This window comes from Tupaia chinensis, unplaced genomic scaffold (assembly GCF_000334495.1).
Source record: "Tupaia chinensis unplaced genomic scaffold, TupChi_1.0 Scaffold143572_1, whole genome shotgun sequence".
NCBI classification, from domain to species: Eukaryota; Metazoa; Chordata; class Mammalia; order Scandentia; family Tupaiidae; genus Tupaia; species Tupaia belangeri.
Window position 1 is genome coordinate 332,554 of NW_006203417.1, and position 6,294 is coordinate 338,847.

The 6,294-nt window shown below is 41.1% G+C and overlaps 1 pseudogene; it reads right to left on the minus strand.

The window, feature by feature from the left end:
- Window positions 1-266: 266 nt before the first annotated feature.
- LOC102489201 (gem-associated protein 8-like) overlaps window positions 267-6,294 on the minus strand; it is a 26,344-nt pseudogene continuing 20,316 nt past the window's right edge.

The following is a 6,294-nucleotide window of genomic DNA, read 5'->3' on the forward strand; positions in this document are numbered from 1 at the left end:
GTAATATATAAAAAAATCATCATTTTGCGTCAAGAGAAAATGGTCTTAACAGCGACAGTATACATCCTCTGACTTTCAAGTGGCTGGCATATGATATCCACTCCACAATGGTCCTACTGGGACTCTGGAGAACATGAATCTCTCCCAGTATAAAGTCCCCTTTCCCTGAGTAAAGTACAGATGAAGAGAAGAGTGTGTATCCAAAAGGAAGAGGGTGAGATTAGGGATCCCTTTCAGAAATATATCAGGGGCCCTTGTGCCAGTGTTCAGAACTTCAGGGGAATGATGGGCCAGTACTTGGGGACTTTCTGTCACAGTGCTTGTCAAAGCTCAGCTGCACAGCAGCCTCCACAGACAGGATCTTGGCAGCATGGTCTCTCAAAAAACACTTCATCTTAGCCTTGGGCTGCTCGCTGGGCCTCTCGGCTGGGAGCTCAACTGGCCAGTGAGGGTCGTGGTCAGCATTCACGGAGTCATCCAGGCGCAGTTACCACTGTGGCTCTTTCTGCCTCTCGGTTTCAGCAAAGTACTGGCAAAGCTCTTCGGTGATTTCCATGCTGCTCAGGTTGTAGTCCACCTTCCTCGTCTGACTGTCTCTGCCTCCCCTTCTTTGGACAAGGCTTGGTCTTCTACTGTGGAAGTCTGGCTCCTGCTGCTGCCATATTCGTGCTGCCCAGATCTTCTGAAAGCCAAGTAACACCAGGAGGAGAAATACGACTCCGCGGCCTTCCTGTCAGTGACCTGGCGACTTCACGTCCAAACCATCACTTGCTGATAGTGTTGCCAGTATCTTACATACACTGGATGAGAATACCACGTGTGCGGAGCTTTCAAGGTTGATACCTTTGCTACCACCTCTGATTGCTGAGTCTGAATGGGCACTAAACCTTGAGGGCTCACAGATTGCATATCCTGGGCAGTGGGCAAGTGAGAGCCTAGTTTTCTTTGGGGCAACCCAGGTGAGGGGGAGCGGGGGCGGGTATGTGGTTGTTGCCTGGGTGACAACTGTGTCTGATTCTTTTATTTTTTTAAAAAAGAATGAGTTTATTTAACTTTATTTATTTATTTTAATTTTACCAGAGAAGGACAGAGTGAGAAAGAGAGAAAGTGAGAAAGCAAGACGCCAAGTCTGGGATTCGAACCATGGTCGACCATGTGTGAGTCCAGCGACCTTAACCACCATGCTACCTGCCAGCCACATTCTTATAATCTTTCATTTCTTCTGTTGTTAATTTTCATTATCTATGTTTTCTTGGCTTTAGTGATTTTTTTCTTTCATTTCATAATTTTTGATTCTTAGAATGCTTAGTTTCTATTGTGATATAAGAGAGTTTTTACCATGTTGAAGCTCGTGCTGATCATTTTTCTTTCTGGTTTTGTTTTCAGTTTCCACTAGGATATTTTGTTCCTGTCATAAAGTTTGGTAGACCAATATTTCTGAATAAAAATACGCAAAATTAACAGGAAATTAACATATTCGTGGGAGCAATTCACATGCTATAGCATTATACTGAGCTATATAATTGTCCACTGTATGTCAAATTACTCTTGTAGTCCACATACTGAGATCCTAATGAATAAGTGTAGGTATTTTGCCACTGGAACATTTGTTTCTTAAAGCCATTTTGTTGCATTAACAATACTTTTGCATGTTGCCTCATGCAGACCTGCCACACTACAGCTGAAAACATGGATCATGTGTACCGAACACAGTCTAGTACATTGAGATGCATAAAACATGAGGCTTCATACACATAATCGTTGCTTATAGGACTGCTACAGATTTGGGCCTTACAAACATACTAATTCTGATATATTCTCTTTAATTAGATTTCCACCAAAAAGAAAATTGTTTAGGATACATTTATAACCATTTATGCTGTATTATTGGTTTTATTCTTGTCAGGCCAGAATTTATGTATTGATTAGACAGTGATAAACCAAACCCTCCACATTAAATTTTATATGACCAGTAATTCAAAGAACTTTCCAGAGATCAGCTTCTAGCTCTGTACCTTTCAAACTTTGTTTTTCCTCCATGAACCACATGCTCTCCGTGTCAGGCACCAGAGGCACATTTGTTACTGCACCACAAAGTTGACCCTGCACTTTGGGTAGAGTGGGAAGTAGAAGTCCTCCTGGAACACATTTCTCTCTATTAATAACCTAACTATACACAAATATGATTTTCAGGGCCACCTTGGTGGCACAGTGCTGCTCAAGCAATGCTGAATCCAAATCAAAGACCACAAGTTTGGTTACCTGGTTGATCTGTACATGCATGCATGCCCATGATCCTAGCTGTCTGGGAAGACTGGAGGAAAATCACAGCATGAGACCCTATTAAGAGTGCTTCTCTCTCTCCCACAGTAAATACACCTCTAGTCCACACAGCAGCAAAAATAATTTTTTTAAAACCTATAAACTGGTTGTACCACTCCTTTGCCTAATACCCTCTAATGACTTCTTAGTCTGTTTGTGTTGCTGTAACAGAATATCTGAGGGCTGGGCATGAGTGGCTAAGGTAGAAGGATTGTTAATTCAAGGCTACACTGGGCAACCTAGCAATACCCTGTCTCTAAAAGGAAAATAGAAGAATACCTGAGACTAGACAATTTAGGAAGAGGTTTTTTTGACTCATGATTCTGGTGGCTGTAAAGGCCATGGGCTCTGGTGTTATGTCACAACATTGCAAGAGAAGTAAAAAGGAAAGTGGTATGTGCAAAGAGAGAGAGCTCTTGGGTGCCTTAATTGCTTTGTAATAATAGCCTGCTCTGGTGGGAATTATAATTAGGGGGACCTTGCTCTCTTCTGGGGTAGGGCCATAATTTCTCTATGTGAGGGATCTATCCCACATCTCAAACACCTCCCATAAACCCCACACAACCTCTCAACACTGCCTCATTGCATGTCAAGTTATAGCACAAGTTTCAGTGGAAGCACTCAAACCATATCCACTTCCAGCTCCATAAGAAATAAAATGCAAACTCTTTACCAGTACCTACAATGCCTGCATGAAATTATCTTTTCTATAAATAACCCCCCATCCTTCACTCTTCCCCTGACTCACTATATTTTATTCACAACTCATATTCCTATGCCTAGAAGAGGCAAAACACTTTTTCTGTCTCAGAGGCTTTGCATTTTTCCTTCTGTCTAGAAGTACTTTTCCCAAATAAATGTGCTTTATTGGCCACCATCCTAAAGTTATCAGCTTAAATTCCATCTTCTTAAAAGGGCCTCACCTGGGCCTACCAGGAAACCTGGGTTTCAGTCTGAGTGTGCCTCTCCTTGTCAGTGCATTCCAATCCCCCAGGTTTGTCTTTGGAACTTGGGGCCCTCCATTCCACACGCTGCACATAGCTCAGCACATGAACTGAGCCTCTTCATGAAGTCATATCTCCTTAGCTCGTTCCCAGTTCATTAGTAGCTAAAATGTGGATAGAGGAGTCAACCACCTGAAGCTACCTATATAAACTTTATCTGCTCTGATCTGGAAGACACGGCCCTCTAACATGAACACACATGGGATCTAGGGGTGGTATTCCCTTCTGACAAGACAGAATCTATGCCAATAAATAGAAAAAATTAATACATCATCAGATGTCCAAAAAGCAGTGCAGAGACAGAAGAAATATGAGAAAACAAGGAAATAACTCTCCCCCAAGAAAACATAATAACCCTTCACCAACAATAAATAACACAAAGGATTCACAGAAATGTCAAAAAAAGAATCCCATTCATTGTTACAAAACTCAATGAGTTGCAAGAGAAAACAATCAATTCCAGGAAATGAGAAAATAATTCCAGGACATGAACAAGAAATGCCATTAAGAGATAAACACCTTAAAAACATGGAAAGGAATTTCTGGAAATGATGAATACAAGAAATTAAAATCTCCCTCGAAAGTGTTAACAGCAGATTGGATCATGTAGAAGAAAGAATGTCTGACCTTGAAGATGAAGCCTCCAACATAGACCAAACCACAAAAAGAATGAAAAAATAAAAAGAAAAAAATGATAATATGGTGGGAAATTCTAGACACCATTAAATGCCCAAATATCTGTACAATAGGTATTCCAGAAGGTGAAGAAGTTGGTAAAGGCATGGAAAAGCTCTTCCATTAAATACTACCTGAAAACTTTCCAAATTCAGAAAAACATGGAGAAATTCAGACATAAGTAAAAAGAAGTCCAAGTAGAATCAACATAAAAAGATCCTTCCCATGACATATCATAGCCAGACTGGTAAAAATCAATGACAAAGGCAGTATTCTAAAAATGACAAAAGAGTAATGTCAAATTACATATAAAGGTTATTCCATTAGACTAACACTGGATCTCTCAACTGAAACAATGCAGGCAAGGAAAGAATGGGAAGACATATTTAACATATTTAAAAAAAAAAAAAAGAAAGAAGGAAAAAAGTTTCAGTCAACAATACCATATCTGGCAAGCTTATCCTTTACAGTAAACAATACCATATCTGGCAAGCTTATCCTTTAAATGGGAAGAATGAATAAAATTACACTCAGATCAACAAAAACTGAAAGAGTTCACCAACATTGGGCCAGCTCTTCAAGAAGTACTATCAGGCAAAAACAACTTACGTGAGTAATAGAAATCTGGGAGTTTTTAGCATAGAGAATAATGGTTATAGGTATGACTAAGAGGTATACAATTCTAGACCTAGGCTCTGGATTGAAACCAACTGAGAGACAGTTTTTATCCTCACTCAAATGAAGTTCTTGAAAGAGACAGTTTTGAAAGTCAAAGTCACTTTTTTAATGATAGAAAGTACATACAAGTACACAAAATGAAAAACAGAAAGAGGAGAACCCTCAACAGGGTCTCAACATGTTATAATCCCCTTTACTCAACCCTCTAGCTCCTCAGGATCTTGGGCACCTGCACGTCCCCACCCAGCATGTTTTCAGGATGACCTGAGGATCTAAACTGGAATCAGCCACATGCTTCTAGCCTTGTAGGACATTTGTATTACTGCTGCACCCAAAATCATTTTTCTTTTGTATATAAATTTATTCATGATAGACATTCAGAGAACAGACTCAGATCTCAAAAACTATGTGTGCCTAACCAAGAAGAAGAGGACCAATCTGATAAAGATATATTTTGATGAACAAATCAGCCTTTGGATGTTTATTAGCCTATGACCCCAATCTTACCCTCCCTTGAGTGTCACAGAGGTTCTTTCTATGCTGAATCTGAGGAAATTTTAAGAACCTGCTGTGAAATACCCTGACCTTTGTTCCTTCTAGTACACCTTTATCAAATATGTATGAAAGCCTGTTAGACATTGAGTAATAACTTGCAAATTAAAAACCAACAAATGGGGGGAAGCAGGTGGCATGTGGTTACAATGCTGGACTCCCATGTGGCCAACCATGGTTTGAGTCCCAGACCTGATGGCTTGCAATTCACACCAGGTACATGTGTATGAGTGCCCAAAATCCTAAGAGGACAATGCAGAAGAGATTGTGGCATGGACACCCCTCCTGGGGGTTGATTTCTCACTTTCTCTCTCTCTCTGTCTTATGTACCCCATAGCAAAACTCTCTAAAAAATAAATAAATAGGGAACCAGCAGTTAGCGTAATGGCTATATCGCTGGACTCCCACGTAGTCGACCGCGGTTCGCGTCCCGGACCCGGTGGCTTAGAACTCACGCCGGGCACGTGTGTGTGCGTGCCCAAGATCCTGAGAGGAGAATGGAGGAGAAGGGATTGCGGCATGACAATCCCCCCTGGGGGGTGATTTCTCGCTTTCTGTCTCTCTGTCTCTGTCTGTTTGGCGAGCGCACGCGCCCTATAGCGAAAATCTCTCCAAAAATAAATAAATAAATAAATATAAAAATAAAAGCAAGGATTCTTGGGGAAATGGTTATGAGATGAGCTTAGAAATTCTTGTTACACCAGAAAGCAAAAAGCCTTCAAAGACTACAGGGGTAATGTCAAAAAGACAAAAAAGAGCTGGCCCCATGGCCTAAAGGTCTACATGACTGACTGTGCAGTTTGATTCTCAGCCCTGAAGGCTTGAAAATCACTCCAGACATATGTGCATGCATGCTCAATACCCTAACAGGATGGAGAGATGCAAAAGAAGGTATTGCAATGTGATTATGCCCCACTGGGGGATGCTTTCTTCTTCTTCTCCTTCTCCTTCTCCTTCTCCTCCTCCTCCTTCTTCTTCTCCCTCTCTCTCTCTCTCTCTCTCTCTCTCTCTCTCTCTCTCTCTCTCTCGCGCATGGACCCTCTTCACACATACCATATAGGGG